General features: G+C 50.5%; 1 long non-coding RNA gene across 2 annotated transcripts in view; it reads right to left on the reverse strand.

Annotated features, from left to right (window-relative positions):
- Positions 1-15,733, reverse strand: part of LOC141153196 (uncharacterized) — a 32,198-nt gene extending 16,465 nt beyond the window's left edge. For both annotated transcript variants that reach the window (XR_012247255.1, XR_012247256.1), the window contains exon 1: positions 15,624-15,733. This is a non-coding gene — a long non-coding RNA (uncharacterized lncRNA). The remainder of the gene's footprint in view (positions 1-15,623) is intronic.
- Positions 15,734-19,251: the final 3,518 nt, after the last annotated feature.

The raw sequence follows: 19,251 nt of genomic DNA on the forward strand, positions 1-19,251 counted from the left end.
GACATGCCACAGATCTCTGTCCTGTAAAATGTAAATGCAACATTTTGCCAAATGTGTGGCAGTAAATGTCCACAAAGGATAAACATGGCCATTTTTTCCCCATTCATAATCAGGCACATTTTTTATGTGTGTGTACACATAGTTTTAAGAGATAGAAAAAATCTTGCTTGGTTTCTCTACTATTTTTTGTCTTTATGCCATTGTTAGCAGCACGGTGGCTCAGTGGTTAGCACTGTAGACCTGCAGCGCTGGTGTCCTGAGTACAAATCCCACCAAGGACAGCATCTGTTAAGAAGTTGTATGTTCTTCTCATGTTTGTGTGGGTTTCCTCTGGTTTCTTCTCACACTTCAAAGACATGCAGATAAGGAATTTAGATTGTGATACGTAATGGGGAGAGTGGTGTTAATGTCTGTAAAGAGCTGGATATGATATTATGTTATTTTGACTGTAATTGGGACAGCCATATTAGCCAATATTCAGACTTGTATTTTTGCATTCTGCTTTTCTTTTCAGTTTTAGAAACATAAAAAAAAACAAAATGGAATCAGTTCAAGAACCCATTGGATTGAATGGGTTATTATAATGTTCAGTTTGTATCAACTCAGCTTTTCTTCAGTTTCCATTTTTGAATGATAAAAATTTGTTGTGTTCTTTTTTTTTTCTTGGAAAACAGAATAGAAATTTAATGGATCCATTTTTTGTAACATTGAAGTCTATTCCGGTGCTGTTCCAGCGGTGTTGGCACTTGCATCACATTGTTATGTCATGCGAGCCCTGCAGCTAATTTGCACTGACTTCACTCTCTCCGCCTCTCTCTGGACACTGTGGGAACAGACTACTACTCCTAACATTGTCCCTTGCTCGTGCTGATCACAGCTCGAGCAAGGGACAATAATGAGGGCAGCGTTCAGCACCCGGCGCTTGGTAACAGCGCTAACTGTACGCTGATTCCCAGGTGCTAGTACGTGTCACACTGATGACACACGGATATCATCCGTGTGTGTCAAGGATGACAACGGGGAGATCACACAATATCCCATCGCTGCCGCCACTTTGTCAGGAACATCAGGGATTCGCACACACATGATCCCGATTACTCACTACGTAGCTATCAGCAAGCGAGCAGAGAGAGCATGCTGTACTCATCTCCGGATTCCTTTGCATGGAATATGTATATACGCCCGCGTACGGTCACTGCCAGCTTCACGATAGCCCGATTCCAATTATTTGCTGCCACTACCGATCAATTTTAAAATATAATACAGGCCTGATTGGACGCCTGCTTTCTGGTAGCGTAAATGGCTTCGGAGGAGGAACGATTACAGGACAAAAGAAACAGAACTATTCCATTTTATATTTAATCCAAAAGAGAGGCAATGCTTATGAAAAATCTACAAAAGGTTTTACAAAGGGAGACACTACAGTACATAATATACAGTTACACAAATAAAATTGGATTAAAGAAGAACTTACTAAAAAGATCGCAGAGACGATTCAGTCTAGCGGGAGGGGAGGCGCTCCAATGCCTGTTCAGCGAACGTGATCCCTGCTATATGAAATATATACTCCCGGCATGAGTCCTGACCGATCCTCGGCTGGGTCTTTTATGTCAATGGGGGGACCTGCCCACACATCCCCAGTGAGGACATCATGTGGGCTGGGCTCCAACCTTTATATTTTTATTAAAATATCTAACTTCCGCAATAACTTATCGCTGGTTGATCGCCGAAGTTTGCAAGTGATGACATCTTCTTTGTTACAAATTTATCTTTCCTTAGAGACTACACATGGCATAGCTGTGGTCAATTATTCTGGTACTTTTGTACCACAGCTCACTGGAGGGGCTCACAGCTACGGAGAACTATGCATATTGTTCCTTAGCTGACCCTGCCGCTAAAAATGTGTCCCATTATATCCGAAGTAGAGAACTTCTGATATTCCATATTTCGTGACGTAGCCGGTGAGACTACAGATTTCTGTTGAGCAAATGGGGGATGCCCTGGGGATGAGAGAGAATTATTTTGAAGCCAGGAATTGCATCCTTCTCACCTAGGTGTATATTTGTCACAGGCCGGCGCCACTAAAAACTACACTCGCATGTTAATTGGGTTAGTAGCTCCCTTTGTATTAACATTTGCCTATTAGCCACTTCTACGGTGTGTGCTAATTTGCATAGAGACAGCTCCGTAGATTGCCAGCTTTTCTACTCTGACAGATAAGGGAGTCGGGAAGAGAGGTTTGGGAGAAAAGAGAGAGGGAGAGATTTTCAGTATTTCTATGACAGTGTGTGTGTAGTGCCGGCGTCCCTGCCCTCTGCTAGGCAGGGACGCTGTTCCCCTCACCGCTCTGCTCCGTGCCCGGCGTCCCTCTCCCGCTCTGCTGGCAGCGCGCGCTCCTTCCCGGCAACTGTGCTTAGGGCGCGCGCGCGCCCTCCCTCCCTCTTAAAGGGGCCGCGCGCGCCGTCCTAAGGAGTCCCCGGCCAATGGCCGGAGGACTTTACCATATATAAGGCACCTCCTCCAAAATGGAGGTGCCCGAGCAATGTTGTTGCACCGTTCTACTCTGCTTCAGCCCTCAGGTCCCGTTGCCAGTTACCTGCCAGATTCCTGCCAGCTTGCTGTCCTAATCCTGCCTGATTTCCTGTTACCTGCCTGCCTGAGGTCCGGCGGTCTGCCTTACAACTCCGGTCAGTCTGTCTAAGGACCAACTTGCCCGCTCACCTGGGAGCGCTTCTCCGCTACCTGCCTGCTTGCCTGCCCGGAGGCTCCGCTGTCACGTGCTGTGACCACCAGCTATTCCAGACTCTTGCCCGCTCACCTGGGAGCGCTTCTCCGCTACCTGCCTGCTTGCCTGCCCGGAGGCTCCGCTGTCACGTGCTGTGACCACCAGCTATTCCAGACTCTTGCCCGCTCACCTGGGAGCGCTTCTCCGCTACCTGCCTGCTTGCCTGCCCGGGGGTTCCGCTGTCACGTGCTGGGACCACCAGCTATTCCAGAGACTCTTGCCCGCTCACCTGGGAGCGCTTCTCCGCTACCTGCCTGCTTGCCTACCTGGAGGCTCCGCCGTCACGTGCTGTGACCACCTGCTATTCCAGAGACTCTCGCTTGCTCACCTGGGAGCACACATCCTCCATCTGCCTTGCTAGCCTACCTGGAGGTTCAGCCATCACAGGTCGTACCTACCCTTTACCTAGAGACTGCCCCGGTCACTTGCCGTGACCTCCAGCCCGTTCTTCCAGAGACTGACCCGGTCACTTGCCGTGACCTCCAGCCCGTTCTTCCAGAGACTGCCCTGATCACTTGCCGTGACCTCCTGCCCGTACACCCAGAGACTGTCCCGGTCACCTGCTGTGACTGCCTGCCTGGTCGCCACCCGCTCCCTTACAAGGACCGCTCCCTTGTATAGTAGCCCAGAGGTTCCGCCTCCCAGACCCGTTACAGTGTGTTCAGTGTAAGACATTTTTCGGACCGTGTAGCATGTAAAAAACGGACATGTCAGCGTGTTTTGCCAACGGACACACGGTTCCTGGAAACACACTGACACGTGCGCAGACCCATAGATTTCAATGGGTCTGCGTGTGTCAATATCCCCAGTACATGTGGAAACTGTCACTTCACGCACTAGAGAAACTGATGTGTGAAAGAGCCCTTAGATGAATTTAGTAGTATTTAGAAGAACACCTTCTGGCTCTTATGACCTTCTGCTCCTGGTTTAATCCAATGCCCCTGTAGTAAAAACCTGAACAAAACTGAACTGTGAGGCGGATGGTTTGGCCAAAACTCTTCCCATCGTGATGGCCAATTGCTGCATGATTTTATTTCACAATTGTGCTGCCATCGAGTAGCTGCAGGTGGACGGGGATTGGGCACAATAGAAACCTGCAGCACAGTTTACAGGCAGAGAGGGCCAGGATGAAGCACTTTGCGCATGCCCAGGAAGTCAGGGAGCACAGTGCACGTCACAGGGCCCTGTGAAGTGCAGGGGAGGGGGGAATATGATAATTAAGCATATAGGCTGGGATTTGAGGGAACAATAAGCAGATAGGCGGGGATTGTTTGGCGTCCCCCAAACGCCAAGCCTGTACAAAATAGAATTGATTAAAGCGCTTTTCTCTGCAATCAAACTTCTAATATGGGCCATACAGGTATGTATAGATTTACTTTTCTATACCCTGTATGGCCATAGTAGAGGTCTGATATCTCCAGAGTGGTGACAGATTCCCTTTAAAGGTATTGTCTTATCTTCTTCCAGAAGATCGCCATCCCCTTGCCCCCTAACTTCTTGGGGGGCAGTGCCTTCTTAAAAATTGACAGTACAGACAAGCAACATAGCTGCATCACTGGCCTGAATGGTTTGTTTCCCATGCTGCCAGCAGAGGCAGAAGAGGCAATAAAGCTGACCGGATCCAGTCAGCTCCAGAGCAGCGCTGGAAAACTCCCTAGCAAAAAGCTTGCAATCAATTTCTCAAACTTATCTGCAAAGTAGTGGCGGTATGGACAAAGTCATCATGTAGTAAGGTATGGAAAGCTTGAGTGTGTTAGAACGGCACAGGAACATTGGCCTTGATTCATTGAACAGTTTTGAATTGCTGCAAAATGTTTACACAACTCGTATTTGCGCAACAATCTTGTGACTTTTGTTATTTTTTATGACATTGCCAGACAAATCCTCCATCGTTAAGAATAGGTGGGCATTGCTTAACTGAGAAAAGTCGACAAAATTCATAATATATCCCAAAAAGTGCAGTAAATTACGACAGAAATGTACTCCAGTCACTTTGGCGTATCACAGTATGATGCACAAGTTACAGGGGTTGTACACGTTCAAAAAACTTTCTAATATAAGCTGCAGTAGTTATAAAAATAAAAAAACAACTGAAGAGAGCCAGGTCCAACAATGGCTCTGCAGTTTGTCTGTACCACTCCCCTGCTCTCTGTAGTTTGTTTCCACCACTGCCCTACTCTCTGTAGTTTGTGTCTACCACTGCTCTGCTCTCTGTAGTTTGTTTCCACCAGTGCCCTGATCTCTGTAGTTTGTTTTCACCACTGCCCTGATCTCTGTAGTTTGTTTCCACCACTGCCTTGATCTCTGTAGTTTGTTTCCACCACTGCCCTGCTCTCTGTAGTTTGTGTCTACCACTGCTCTGCTCTCTGTAGTTTGTTTCCACCAGTGCCCTGATCTCTGTAGTTTGTTTTCACCACTGCCCTGATCTCTGTAGTTTGTTTCCACCACTGCCTTGATCTCTGTAGTTTGTTTCCACCACTGCCCTGCTCTCTGTAGTTTGTTTCCACCAGTGCCTTGATCTCTGTAGTTTGTTTTCACCACTGCCCTGATCTCTGTAGTTTGTTTCCACCACTGCCTTGATCTCTGTAGTTTGTTTTCACCACTGCCCTGATCTCTGTAGTTTGTTTCCACCACTGCCTTGATCTCTGTAGTTTGTTTCCACCACTGCCCTGCTCTCTGTAGTTTGTTTCCACCACTGCCGTGCTCTCTGTAGTTTGTTTCCACCACTGCCCTGATCTCTGTAGTTTGTTTTCACCACTGCCCTGATGTCTGTAGTTTGTTTCCACCACTGCCCTGATGTCTGTAATTTGTTTCCACCACTGCCCTGATCTCTGTAGTTTGTTTCCACCACTGCCTTGATCTCTGTAGTTTGTTTCCACCACTGCCCTGCTCTCTGTAGTTTGTTTCCACCACTGCCGTGCTCTCTGTAGTTTGTTTCCACCAGTGCCCTGATCTCTGTAGTTTGTTTTCACCACTGCCCTGATCTCTGTAGTTTGTTTTCACCACTGCCCTGCTCTCTGTAGTTTGTTTCCACCAGTGCCCTGATCTCTGTAGTTTGTTTCCACCACTGCCTTGATCTCTGTAGTTTGTTTCCACCACTGCCCTGCTCTCTGTAGTTTGTTTCCACCACTGCCCTGCTCTCTGTAGTTTGTTTCCACCAGTGCCCTGCTCTCTGTAGTTTGTTTCCACCAGTGCCCTGCTCTCTGTAGTTTGTTTCCACCAGTGCCCTGCTCTCTGTAGTTTGTTTTCACCACTGCCCTGATATCGGTAATTTGTTTCCACCACTGCCCTGCTCTCTGTAGTTTGTTTCCACCACTGCCCTGATCTCTGTAGCTTGTTTTCACCACTGCCCTGATCTCTGTAGTTTGTTTCCACCACTGCCCTGATCTCTGTAGTTTGTTTCCACCACTGCCCTGATCTCTGTAGTTTGTTTCCACCACTGCCCTGCTCTCTGTAGTTTGTTTCCACCACTGTCCTGCTCTCTGTAGTTTGTTTTCACCACTGCCCTGATCTCTGTAATTTGTTTCCACCACTGCCCTGATCTCTGTAGTTTGTCTGCACCACTGCTCTGATCTCTGTAGTTTGTTTCCACCACTGCCATGATCTCTGTAGTTTGTTTCCACCACTGCCCTGCTCTCTGTAGTGTTTCCACCACTGCCCTACTCTCTGTAGTGTTTTCACCACTGCCCTGATCTCTGTAATTTGTTTCCACCACTGCCCTGATCTCTGTAGTTTGTGTCTACCACTGCCCTGCTCTCTGTAGTTTGTTTCCACCACTGCCTTGATCTCTGTAGTTTGTTTCCACCACTGCCCTGCTCTCTGTAGTTTGTTTCCACCAGTGCCCTGCTCTCTGTAGTTCGTTTCCACCAGTGCCCTGCTCTCTGTAGTTTGTTTTCACCACTGCCCTGATCTCTGTAGTTTGTCTGCACCACTGCTCTGATCTCTGTAGTTTGTTTCCACCACTGCCATGATCTCTGTAGTTTGTTTCCACCACTGCCCTGCTCTCTGTAGTGTTTCCACCACTGCCCTACTCTCTGTAGTGTTTCACCACTGCCCTGATCTCTGTAATTTGTTTCCACCACTGCCCTGATCTCTGTAGTTTGTGTCTACCACTGCCCTGCTCTCTGTAGTTTGTTTCCACCACTGCCTTGATCTCTGTAGTTTGTTTCCACCACTGCCCTGCTCTCTGTAGTTTGTTTCCACCAGTGCCCTGCTCTCTGTAGTTCGTTTCCACCAGTGCCCTGCTCTCTGTAGTTTGTTTTCACCACTGCCCTGATATCGGTAATTTGTTTCCACCACTGCCCTGCTCTCTGTAGTTTGTTTCCACCACTGCCCTGATCTCTGTAGTTTGTTTTTGTAGCGCTGGCGTCCCTGCCCTCTGCTAGGCAGGGACGCTGCTCCCCTCACCGCTCTGCTCCGTGCCCGGCGTCCTCTCCCCGCTCTGCTGTCAGCGCGCGCTCCTGCCCGGCGTCCTCTCCCCGCTCTGCTGTCAGCGCGCGCTCCGTCCCGGCGTCCTCCTCCTGCTCTGCTCTCGGCGCGCGCTCCTTCCCGGCCCCTGTGCTTAGGGCGCGCGCGCGCGCGCTCCCCTCCTCTTAAAGGGGCCGCGCGCGCCGCCCTAAAGAGTCCCCGGCCAATGGCCGGAGGACTTCATCATATAAAAGGCACCTCCTCCAAAATGGAGGTGCCCGAGCAATGTTGTTTGCACCTGTGTCTCACCTGTGCTTCAGCCCTCAGGTCCCGTTGCCAGTTACCTGCCAGTTACCTGCCAGTTACCTGCCTGAATACTTGTTACCTGTCTGCCAGTCTGAGGTCCGACGGTCTGCCTTACTACTCCTGTCAGTCTGTCTAAGGACCAGCCTGCCCGCTCACCTGGGAGCGCATATCAGTTACCTGCCTGCTTGCCTGAGGTCCGACGGTCTGCCTTACTACTCCGGTCAGTCTGTCTATGGACCAGCTTGCCCGCTCACCTGGGAGCGCTTCTCCGTTACCTGCCTGCTTGCCAGCCCGGAGGCTCCGTTGTCACGTGCTGTGACCACCAGCTATCTCAGAGACTCTTGCCCGCTCACCTGGGAGCGCATCTCCGTTACCTGCCTGCTTGCCAGCCCGGAGGTCCCGTTGTCACGTGCGGTGACCACCAGCTATTCCAGAGACTCTTGCCCGCTCACCTGGGAGCGCTTCTCCGTTACCTGCCTGCCTGCCAGCCCGGAGGCTCCGCCGTCACGTGCCGTGACCACCTGCTATTCCAGAGACTCTCGCCTGCTCACCTGGGAGCACCCATCTACCATCTGCCTGCTAGCCTACCCGGAGGCTCTGCCATCACAGGTCGTACCTACCCCTTACCCAGAGACTGCCCTGATCACTTGCCGTATCTCCCTGTCCGTTCACCCAGAGACTGCCCTGATCACTTGCCGTATCTCCCTGTCCGTTCATCCAGAGACTGCCACCCGCTCCCTTACAAGGGCCGCCCCCTTGTATAGTAGCTCAGAGGTTCCGCCTCCCGGACCCGTTACAGTTTGCTCGGGCCATGGAACCCGGTGGCACCCAAGCTCCCTCGCTCTCGGACCTCTGTCTTGAACTGTCCCGTCTGAAGTCCCAACAGGAGGCCATCCTGGGTCATCTGCGGAATGTTAATACTCGCCTGAACACTCTGTCTGATCCACCAACAACCTCCGCCAGTACCATGGTATCCTTTTCCGGACCCCGGCTCTCTGCACCTCCTCGCTTCGGAGGCGACTCCGTCATGGCTCGGGGCTTCATAAATCAGTGCACCCTGCATTTTGAACTATTATCCCACCAGTTTAACTCCGACCGAGCCAAAATTGCCTTTATCATGTCCCATCTCACCGGGGAGGCCCTGGCCTGGCTAAATCCTCTATGGGAGAGAGGAGATCCCCTGGTGTCCGACTTGCCTGCCTTTCTCATGGCTTTCCGGAAAGCCTTCGACGAACCCGGACGGAGGACCTCATCCGCATCTTCTCTGCTTCGCCTCCGTCAGGGAAGCCTCACCGTGGGCCAATATGCCATACGGTTCCGTACCCTTGCCTCGGAGCTGGCCTGGGATAACGAAGCCCTGGTATCCGTCTTCTGGGAGGGTCTGTCCGGCCGTATTAAAGATGAACTTGCTGGTCGGGACATTCCTACCACTCTCGATGATCTAATAACCCTTGCCACCCGGATTGACCTACGGTTCCAGGAGCGTGCCAAAGAGGTCACCCGTGAGAGAAGGATTCCACGTCTAGCTCTTACTTTCCAGGAACCCGTCATTCCTTCCGTTTCTCCACAGGTACACTCTCCTGAGCCTATGCAGGTCGACCAGACCAAGATGGTCAAATCCCGTCAGGATTTCCGCCGTGCCGAGGGGAGCTGCTTCTACTGTGGCAGTAAGGAGCATCTGATCCGTGCCTGCCCGGAGAGGTCGGGAGAACGCCTGTATCTAGGTTCACTCAGAGGGGTCGATCTAGACAAAAATAAATCCTCTCCATCCCTGCTGTTGTCAGTCTCAATCATCTGCGGGGAGAATCGTTATTCCGAACTAGCCCAACTTGACTCTGGAGCAGTCGGAAATCTTATTTCACAGTCCCTGGTGGAGAAATTCCGCATCCCCACCAAACCTCTGGCTGTACCCTTGTCTGTTGTTGCCGTGGATGGGGGCCTCTTACCTCGCCCCATCCAATTCATCACCGAATCCATTACTCTGCAGGTGGGAATGCTGCATTCAGAGAGTATCTCCTTTCACGTTCTGCCTGGTCTCCCTCACGCCCTCTTGCTAGGTCTGCCTTGGCTCCAGAGACATGCACCCGTGCTTGACTGGCAAACCGGAGAAGTCCTTCACTGGGGACAGGCCTGTCATAAAACCTGCCTGGTTCCCGTCCATTCCGTCCGTCCCTCTCCTATCCCAGCTAATCTACCTGGACTTCCGATTCCTTATTGGTCTAGTGCTGATGTCTTTGTTAAGGAGGAGGCAGAGACATCACCACCTCATAGACCATGTGACTGCCCCATCGATCCCGCCAGAGTAATGCAGGTGGCTCCCGTGAGTCTAAATTGTCTCCCTCCTGGTAAGACGTTCGTATCGGTACCTGATCGGGAGAGAATCCTACACTGGGGTCATTCGTCTAAACTAGCTGACCACGCCGGTCGGAAAAAGACCCTCCAGCTTATTACCCGACACTACTGGTGGCCTAACCTGCACAAGGATGTTATGGACTTTGTTTCTGCCTGTGTGTCCTGCGCCCGCAACAAAGTTCCGAGACACCTGTCGGCCGGCCGCCTTCTTCCTCTGCCAGTACCTGCTGCCCCCTGGCAGCATTTAGCGATGGACCCTCCTCAATTCCGTCCTGGGGATAAAGTCTGGCTCTCGTCCAAATATGTCCGACTCAAGATCCCTTCCTATAAGTTAGGGTCTCGGTTCATCGGCCCACTGGTGGTCATCGGTCAGATCAACCCGGTAGCCTATAAATTGAAACTCCCGGCCAACTTACGGATCCCTAACTCCTTCCATGTATCTCTCCTCAAACCTGTGGTACTTAACTCTTTTTCTAAGTCTACAGGTACGCCTCCTGCTCTGGTTTCTGCTGAGGACAAGTTTGAGGTAGAGAACATTCTTGCCAGCAAAAGGGTAAAAGGAAAGACCTTTTTTCTGGTAGATTGGAGGGGGTTTGGTCCTGAGGAGAGAACGTGGGAGCCCCGGGAGAACATCCATGCCCCTCTCATCCTAGCTAAATTTCTGTCTGGCCTAGAAAAGGGGGGGCCTAAAGGGGGGGGTACTGTAGCGCTGGCGTCCCTGCCCTCTGCTAGGCAGGGACGCTGCTCCCCTCACCGCTCTGCTCCGTGCCCGGCGTCCTCTCCCCGCTCTGCTGTCAGCGCGCGCTCCTGCCCGGCGTCCTCTCCCCGCTCTGCTGTCAGCGCGCGCTCCGTCCCGGCGTCCTCCTCCTGCTCTGCTCTCGGCGCGCGCTCCTTCCCGGCCCCTGTGCTTAGGGCGCGCGCGCGCGCGCTCCCCTCCTCTTAAAGGGGCCGCGCGCGCCGCCCTAAAGAGTCCCCGGCCAATGGCCGGAGGACTTCATCATATAAAAGGCACCTCCTCCAAAATGGAGGTGCCCGAGCAATGTTGTTTGCACCTGTGTCTCACCTGTGCTTCAGCCCTCAGGTCCCGTTGCCAGTTACCTGCCAGTTACCTGCCAGTTACCTGCCTGATTCCTGCCTGAATACTTGTTACCTGTCTGCCAGTCTGAGGTCCGACGGTCTGCCTTACTACTCCTGTCAGTCTGTCTAAGGACCAGCCTGCCCGCTCACCTGGGAGCGCATATCAGTTACCTGCCTGCTTGCCTGAGGTCCGACGGTCTGCCTTACTACTCCGGTCAGTCTGTCTATGGACCAGCTTGCCCGCTCACCTGGGAGCGCTTCTCCGTTACCTGCCTGCTTGCCAGCCCGGAGGCTCCGTTGTCACGTGCTGTGACCACCAGCTATCTCAGAGACTCTTGCCCGCTCACCTGGGAGCGCATCTCCGTTACCTGCCTGCTTGCCAGCCCGGAGGTCCCGTTGTCACGTGCGGTGACCACCAGCTATTCCAGAGACTCTTGCCCGCTCACCTGGGAGCGCTTCTCCGTTACCTGCCTGCCTGCCAGCCCGGAGGCTCCGCCGTCACGTGCCGTGACCACCTGCTATTCCAGAGACTCTCGCCTGCTCACCTGGGAGCACCCATCTACCATCTGCCTGCTAGCCTACCCGGAGGCTCTGCCATCACAGGTCGTACCTACCCCTTACCCAGAGACTGCCCTGATCACTTGCCGTATCTCCCTGTCCGTTCACCCAGAGACTGCCCTGATCACTTGCCGTATCTCCCTGTCCGTTCATCCAGAGACTGCCACCCGCTCCCTTACAAGGGCCGCCCCCTTGTATAGTAGCTCAGAGGTTCCGCCTCCCGGACCCGTTACAGTTTTCACCACTGCCCTGATCTCTGTAGTTTGTTTCCACCACTGCCCTGATCTCTGTAGTTTGTTTCCACCACTGCCCTGATGTCTGTAGTTTGTTTCCACCACTGCCCTGCTCTCTGTAGTTTGTTTCCACCACTGCCCTGCTCTCTGTAGTTTGTTTCCACCACTGCCCTGCTCTCTGTAGTTTGTTTTCACCATTGCCCTGATCTCTGTAATTTGTTTCCACCACTGCCCTGCTCTCTGTAGTTTGTTTTCACCACTGCCCTGATCTCTGTAGTTTGTTTTCACCACTGCCCTGCTCTCTGTAGTTTGTTTTCACCACTGCCCTGATCTCTGTAATTTGTTTCCACCACTGCCCTGCTCTCTGTAGCTTGTTTCCACCACTGCCTTGATCTCTGTAGTTTGTTTCCACCAGTGCCCTGCTCTCTGTAGTTTGTTTCCACCAGTGCCTTGCTCTCTGTAGTTTGTTTCCACCACTGCCTTGATCTCTGTAGTTTGTTTCCACCACTGCCCTGCTCTCTGTAGTTTGTTTCCACCACTGCCCTGCTCTCTGTAGTTTGTTTCCACCACTCCCCTGCTCTCTGTAGTTTGTTTCCACTACTGCCCTGCTCTCTGTAGTTTGTTTCCACCACTGCCCTGCTCTCTGTAGTTTGTTTCCACCACTGCCCTGCTCTCTGTAGTTTGTTTCCACCAGTGCCCTGATCTCTGTAGTTTGTTTCCACCACTGCCTTGATCTCTGTAGTTTGTTTCCACCACTGCCCTGCTCTCTGTAGTTTGTTTCCACCAGTGCCCTGCTCTCTGTAGTTTATTTCCACCAGTGCCCTGCTCTCTGTAGTTTGTTTCCACCAGTGCCCTGCTCTCTGTAGTTTGTTTTCACCACTGCCCTGATATCGGTAATTTGTTTCCACCACTGCCCTGCTCTCTGTAGTTTGTTTTCACCACTGCCCTGATCTCTGTAGTTTGTTTCCACCACTGCCCTGATCTCTGTAGTTTGTTTCCACTACTGCCCTGCTCTCTGTAGTTTGTTTCCACCACTGCCCTGCTCTCTGTAGTTTGTTTTCACCACTGCCCTGATCTCTGTAATTTGTTTCCACCACTGCCCTGCTCTCTGTAGTTTGTCTTCACCACTGCTCTGATCTCTGTAGTTTGTTTCCATCACTGCCCTGATCTCTGTAGTTTGTCTGCACCACTGCTCTGATCTCTGTAGTTTGTCTTCACCACTGCTCTGATCTCTGTAGTTTGTTTCCACCACTGCCCTGCTCTCTGTAGTTTGTTTCCACCACTGCCCTGCTCTCTGTAGTTTGTTTCCACCAGTGCCCTGATCTCTGTAGTTTGTTTCCACCACTGCCTTGATCTCTGTAGTTTGTTTCCACCACTGCCCTGCTCTCTGTAGTTTGTTTCCACCAGTGCCCTGCTCTCTGTAGTTTATTTCCACCAGTGCCCTGCTCTCTGTAGTTTGTTTCCACCAGTGCCCTGCTCTCTGTAGTTTGTTTTCACCACTGCCCTGATATCGGTAATTTGTTTCCACCACTGCCCTGCTCTCTGTAGTTTGTTTCCACCAGTGCCCTGCTCTCTGTAGTTTATTTCCACCAGTGCCCTGCTCTCTGTAGTTTGTTTCCACCAGTGCCCTGCTCTCTGTAGTTTGTTTTCACCACTGCCCTGATATCGGTAATTTGTTTCCACCACTGCCCTGCTCTCTGTAGTTTGTTTTCACCACTGCCCTGATCTCTGTAGTTTGTTTCCACCACTGCCCTGATCTCTGTAGTTTGTTTCCACTACTGCCCTGCTCTCTGTAGTTTGTTTCCACCACTGCCCTGCTCTCTGTAGTTTGTTTTCACCACTGCCCTGATCTCTGTAATTTGTTTCCACCACTGCCCTGCTCTCTGTAGTTTGTCTTCACCACTGCTCTGATCTCTGTAGTTTGTTTCCATCACTGCCCTGATCTCTGTAGTTTGTCTGCACCACTGCTCTGATCTCTGTAGTTTGTCTTCACCACTGCTCTGATCTCTGTAGTTTGTTTCCACCACTGCCCTGCTCTCTGTAGTTTGTTTCCACCACTGCCCTGCTCTCTGTAGTTTGTTTCCACCAGTGCCGTGATCTCTGTAGTTTGTTTCCACCACTGCCTTGATCTCTGTAGTTTGTTTCCACCACTGCCCTGCTGTCTGTAGTTTGTTTCCACCAGTGCCCTGCTCTCTGTAGTTTATTTCCACCAGTGCCCTGCTCTCTGTAGTTTGTTTCCACCAGTGCCCTGCTCTCTGTAGTTTGTTTTCACCACTGCCCTGATATCGGTAATTTGTTTCCACCACTGCCCTGCTCTCTGTAGTTTGTTTCCACCACTGCCCTGATCTCTGTAGTTTGTTTCCACTACTGCCCTGCTCTCTGTAGTTTGTTTCCACCACTGCCCTGCTCTCTGTAGTTTGTCTTCACCACTGCTCTGATCTCTGTAGTTTGTTTCCATCACTGCCCTGATCTCTGTAGTTTGTCTGCACCACTGCTCTGATCTCTGTAGTTTGTCTTCACCACTGCTCTGATCTCTGTAGTTTGTTTCCACCACTGCCATGATCTCTGTAGTTTGTTTCCACCACTGCCCTGCTCTCTGTAGTGTTTCCACCACTGCCCTGCTCTCTGTAGTGTTTTCACCACTGCCCTGATCTCTGTAATTTGTTTCCACCACTGCCCTGATCTCTGTAATTTGTTTCCACCACTGCCCTGATCTCTGTAATTTGTTTGCACCACTGCCCTGATCTCTGTAGTTTGTCTGCACCACTGCCCTGATCTCTGTAGTTTGTTTCCACCACTGCCCTGATCTATGTAGTTTGTCTGCACCACTGGCCTGCTCTCTGTAGTTTGTTTCCACCACTGCCCTGCTCTATGTAGTTTGTTTCCACCACTGCCCTGCTCTCTGTAGTTTGTTTCCACCACTGCCCTGCTCTCTGTAGTTTGTTTCCACCACTGCCCTGCTCTCTGTAGTTCGTTTCCACCACTGCCCTGCTCTCTGTAGTTTGTTTCCAAAACTGCCATGATCTCTGTAGTTTGTTTCCACCACTGCCCTGCTCTCTGTAGTTTGTTTCCACCACTGCCCTGATCTCTGTAGTTTGTTTGCCATTATCTCTATAGTTTGCCTGCAGCGCTGTGGCCAATTACGAAGCTCATCGCTCAGCTCATGTGGACAGCACAAGGCGCTGAGCTAACTGACTGCAGACACACATCAGAGATAGTGGCAACAGTAGGGACACATCGCCGGACCAGGGGAGTGTGAGTAACACTCAGTTTGTATTTTTATAACCACTGCAGCTTATAGCAAAAAGTTTTTCTGAAAAGTGACAATCCCTATGATTTTGGCACATCTTATTCCAGCAAAACACGGTTTTACAACAGACCAGTCTTGAATTGGGGACTTAGTTTTGCTTTTAGGCCACGTTCTGTATTTCACATCAGTATTTGGAAGCCAAAACCAGGAATGGGACATAAATACAGGAGTGGTGAGGTGTTTCTATTAGGCTGGGTGCCCACTATGCGTTTTTTAAGCAATTTCGCTGCAGAAACACTTAAAAAACGCTTGGTAGAAGGTCTGCCATGTTCCCCAATGATAATCCGCATGTGCTATGCACATGCTGTGGAAATTTCCGCTGCGGATTATCATTGTGGAAAAATCCGCAGCACTACCAATTATTTTGCGAATGGCGCTGGTCGGATCCAGCTTCAGAGCAGCGCTTACAAGCTCTATTGAAAAGCGCTCTGCTCCTAGGTTACCAGCCATCACTAATAGACTGCAGAGGTGGTTGGTACCCTAGGCGATGAGCTTTGCGCTGCAGAATTTGAGGTACATTTCATATTCACTTATTTGTATCTGCAATAGTTTCCTATTTAATATGAGAGAACCCCATAAAGCCACAGAAACATACATAAAGGTGGGGGCACTGCCTGTCCTCTGCCTCCTCCAGCTCTGCCATTTCTGGTCACAGCAGCCCTGCTGATTACTGGCCGCCTGGTGTAGGACAGAATAAACTTTATTGAGCCTCTCTACACGTGAACATAAGGAGGCCACGGCCGGAGCAGTGCGGTGCCCGCTCCCTGCAGCCTCTTCCTGCTTCCAGTCCCTCCCTTTTCAGAACTGCACGTAGGCAGCAGGGAGGCCGCCGCCATGGTGGCCGCGCAATAACAACATACGCCATCAGCACGGAGGCGTCTCCGGAGCCTCCACAAAAACACTGCGCGCCACAGAAACTGTAACGCGGCCAAGTCACCTCAAAGGATCGTGTATTCGTCCGCCGTATAATGTTTATAAACGCCGCGGCCTCGGGGGGAGCAGAGGCCGTGCACTGCGCATGCTTGACGCGCCTCCGCCCCATTCTCCTCAGCGAGGGTCACTCACTTCCTATTAACCCTTCATGTAGAAGGCAGGCAGCCTACACAATAATGGCTGAGCGGCCATTGTGTGCAGAACCGGGTGGGGAAGTGGTTACTAACACAACACCATACATACCAACAATGAGCCACACAGGAGCTGGCTGCTATGGAGGCCTGAGGCAGAGCTGCATATTCAGCAGATGTGCTGGAGAATATGTTAGAAATGAAAAATAACCACCGGCCTTGGCGCAGTCCCGTGCGACTGCCATAGAAGTGTATGGGGCAGCGTTGAGTGTGACTTCCGCCACGGTCCCCAGTCCATTGACTGTGGACTCACATTGCACAATACATGTCGCCCTTTAGCCCCGGGCTTAGGGAATGTGCACCAACATTTATCAGGCAGGTCCGCGCCCCGAAGACCACCCGAAAGAGAGCAGAAACCGCTCCAAGGGCTCTTCCTTGTCATTTTGACATAGAAATGAATTTTTGAAGGTTTTTCACCTTTGGGCTTAAAAAAAAAACCCACCAAACTAAAAAGAAGTGACCTGGAGATTTCCACTGATACGACTCTCCGTATTGTATAATAGAAGGCAATGGGAAAGATAAAAAGACACCCGGAGGCATTTTCATCTAAAAAAATATAAAATAGAAGCTCACAATTAATTGCTTAATGGTTGTTAAAAAACGCCTGCAAATTACCCCCAAAACTGCTCAAAAAATTCCCCAAGATATCATTTAAAAATGTCAATAGAAAACATTCACAAATCGCTTCAAAATGCGCAAAAAGATTATTCAGGGGTTAAAAAAACCTTTGTTTCGTGAAGCGTTTTCCGCTTGAAAACCTCAGCAGTATTTCCCACCTGGAGAAACCGTGGTGAGCACATAACCTTAGAGATGTGTCACAGAGACAGCTGAGTCCTGGACCCTCAGGGCACTGTCCTGGACCTGCAGGCCTTTGTCTTGGACCCTCAGAGCATTGTCCTGCACCCGTGGGCCATTGTCCTGCACCCGTGGGCCATTGTCCTGGACCCTCAGAGCATTGTTCTGGACCTGCGGGGCATTATCCCATATTACCAGAGGCAATTATATGAATCCTTCATTCCCCAGAGAATTTACATGATTATTGATTTTACTGCTGTTAGTGACAAGCGATGGAAAATGAGCTGTGAATTAGTGAATGTGTCAGGTCTGTCAGCACGTCCTCCACCCATCACTATTATCTGTTAGGGAGACCCCTATAATACGAGGCTTTAGGCCACGTTCACACTGAGTTTTTTTGAGACATTCAAAAATGAGTTTTTCCAGTAGATTCATCAGAGCTTTATTTCCAGAATTCTGGAGTGAAAAGTTTTTTTTTTTTAAAAGTCTCAAAATTTTGGCGCAACTCAAGACTGTGCTAAAATTTTGTGACTTTTGGTGTTCTCACAGCATTTTCACTCAGCTACAACAATGTGGACAGAGTCAAGGCAGAATGGCTATAGCTGCTCACCATGCCACAAATATTACTGCAACAGGGACTGGAGTAAGATTTGTGGTCAGGCACACACATAGGCATCTGGCACTGGTCAGAAGCTCCTGATTCAAGAGGCACGTGCCTTTTAATGTATTGGGAATCTCACACTCCACGCCCCCCCCCCCCCCCTTATCAAGACCGGTGAGAAGATTTCCAGTGTTGATGAAATTGAGGCCAAGGAGTTTTCCAAGTGTTTTTGAGGAGTATTCTAGAGTATAGTTGTGTGCCGATGTCTGGTGCCTATGTACTACACCATATTATAGAAGTATTTTCCAATAGGTGCCGGGCTTCACGAAAGGAGGTCTGTAATAAGGCGTTCAATGATGGAGGCACATGTGGCCTCATAAACACCTATGGGGGCTGTAATACACCTGTGTGCATGCTGGCTGGGTTCAAAAGTCCCGATAGTGCGGCACAGACAACTCCCGCATGCGTGCTATCGCGGTTCTGCAGTACAATCATTGGCGTGATGTTATTTTCCAGATTAAATACTTCTCAGAGGGAGAAATGATGAAACTGGAAAACCATACCAACTTGCAGCTTTAGTAAAATGCTGGATGAGAGCTGACTCCACGCTGGATATGATGGAGGAAATGATGTCTTACCCCATAGTGAGGGGATTGTAATGCGTTCATTGTGGATGCCATACACTCCCTGGTCGCTGCCTCAGATCCCATTGTAGTGTAAAAGTCACAGAAAATCTCTCCCTGCATATTACACCAGCAAATAATAGAACCGCAGGGGTCTGGTGTACACACAAACATGGGACCTCTCTGAATAACACTGGTTTTGAGCCTCCCATACCCATCAGACTATAAGCTGCACTTACACTGCAAGATAATTGCGAATGAGAGTTCTAAGAAAAAAAACAACCCACGATTTAACGATTATTTTGCTGCTGATCACTGGATGAAATAGCAAACCTCTCGTTTACTGAGTGAAATGATCTTTTGAGCACTTCAGAAAGTACCGTTCTCAGCAGTGCATGGTCCTGTGTAAGCGAGATTCGTGCTGCCGAGAACATGGGGGCTTAACTGCACGGAGCGGTCTATGATGGATCTAGTGCAAATCGCTTACCCTGGTCTGCCTGTACACACAGTTATTAGAGGACCACTGATCAGTAAAGGGATACTGATTGGCGGCTGTATCGTGCCCCTGGTCGGTCTGTGTAAACTGACCCTAACTTCAGCTGAACCCATTGATACCAACGGGTTTGGCCGTCACTCTGATGTGTATGGGGACCCGGGCAGATGATATTCGGGGGAGTTAAGAATGGGGCATGTGTGATTTGGGACTGCAGATTGCTTTGTTCTCTCGGAGATAAGCTGCCATCAGGGATGTCCTAGCAGTGACTCTCTCATAGAGAAGACCGAAGCTCTCGGCAAAGGTAGAGCTCCGTGTATGGGAGAGTTGGATGATCAGCCGTCTAAATTGTATGGAGGGGGGCGTTTTATGTACACAGGACCCCCACCCCATACCAGCCACATGTACGGTGATCTCAGTTTGGTTGTAATGACCCACAAGGCTTTTGTAGGATGACATGCAGTGATTATAGCTAGTGTTGAGCCAGTATATTCTGTTAACCCTTTCGCCGAGTACGCTCGGGCCGAGCTCCGAGTATTTATAGCTGCTTGGTGATATGTTTGAATCGCTCCCACGTGCATGATTTG

This window comes from Phyllobates terribilis, unplaced genomic scaffold (assembly GCF_046119375.1).
Source record: "Phyllobates terribilis strain yellow unplaced genomic scaffold, ASM4611937v1 Scaffold_7__3_contigs__length_470593459, whole genome shotgun sequence".
Lineage (NCBI taxonomy): Eukaryota > Metazoa > Chordata > Amphibia > Anura > Dendrobatidae > Phyllobates > Phyllobates terribilis.